The sequence below is a fragment of the Hyla sarda genome, chromosome 3, assembly GCF_029499605.1.
Source record: "Hyla sarda isolate aHylSar1 chromosome 3, aHylSar1.hap1, whole genome shotgun sequence".
NCBI classification, from domain to species: domain Eukaryota; kingdom Metazoa; phylum Chordata; class Amphibia; order Anura; family Hylidae; genus Hyla; species Hyla sarda.
Window position 1 is genome coordinate 216,265,433 of NC_079191.1, and position 1,355 is coordinate 216,266,787.

General features: G+C 48.5%; 1 pseudogene; it reads left to right on the forward strand.

Annotated features, from left to right (window-relative positions):
• Positions 1-952: 952 nt before the first annotated feature.
• LOC130363337 (U2 spliceosomal RNA) lies at positions 953-1,112 on the forward strand (annotated as a pseudogene).
• The last annotated feature ends 243 nt before the right edge of the window (positions 1,113-1,355 follow it).

The window sequence follows — 1,355 nt, forward strand, 5'->3', positions numbered from 1 at the left end:
TCTGGACTCCAACCAAGGCAAGGACACACTGAGTGTTTGAGCATCCACTTGATACAATTGAGGCTCATTGAGGATGAATGTAAAGTTATGCATCTGGGTACCAATAATGTCCTAGTGGGAGAAAAACTAGGAGAGTCACTGGTGGAGAAAGGTTTGGATGTACATATAGATCATACAGAAACGCATGAAGCAAGCAGTATATTTTCATATATTAAAACAGACTCAATTATTAGGGGGACAGACAGGGCGATCTTCCTGGTGCTCGAGTTCGGCACATCGCGGATCGGGTAGACAGGTTGCAGGGTGGGGCTGGAGAGGACTCAGCAGCCATGGTACATACATGACAAAGTTAAGAGGTAGGTGGAGTGTCCTTAAAAATGATTTCACAAGCCACACCAGAGAGGCAGCGGGAGATTAGGGAGGTAAACAAGGGGCTTATAAGCTGGTGTAGGAAGGAGGGGTTTGAGTTCATGGAGAACTGGGCTGACTTCACTGTCGGATACCAGCTCTACCGTAGGGACGGGCTGCACCTCAATGGGAAGGGTGCATCAGTGCTTAGGGAGAAGATGGCAAGAAAGGTGGAGGATTGTTTAAACTAGGGACTGGGGGGAGAGAACCTACAACATAGAGGGGGAAGATAATGTAGATAGAGAGGGGGGATTTATTAATGTACCTGGAGGTGGAGCGGAGGGAGGGGTTAGAATAGTTAATAGGGATAGGCTTCATAGGGGAAAAAAAACATACATCATTGAATTGCATGTTGACTAATGCTAGAAGTCTGTCCAATAAAACTGACGAACTGGAGTTGATAATATCTGAGGAGAATTATGACATAGTGGGTATAACAGAGACATGGTTGGATGATAGCTGTGACTGGGCAGTCAACATACAGGGTTATAGTCTATTCAGGAAGGAAAGGGGGAGGAGTTGTCTTTAGGTAAAGTCCAGTCTGAAGGCCTTTTGGCCTTTTGGCTAAGATCAAGTGTAGTATCTGTTCTTATCAGTTTTCATGCTGGTGGGGATGGGTGCTGCATGGAGGATGCAGGTGTACCAGGGCTTTCCGGGGCTGGTTCTGAAGAATCAGTTCGACGGCTGCCCCGATGTGACCTGTTCCCTCCGGGTCTCGCCATGAGGCTGAGAGGGTCTAGAGCCGAGGTACTTTTGTGCCTCGGGGAGTGGTGACCCCGAGGTGCCGAAACTCACTGGGAGGATGGGCTCACTGAGTTGAAGCACGGGCACCATCATCTCTTCACCTTGTGGCACTCACCTCTTGATTCCCGGCCTTCTGGCTAGGATCAGAGAAATTTTTATAGATCCGGCCGGATGTCCGGGCAGTATATCTGCACACATTCACT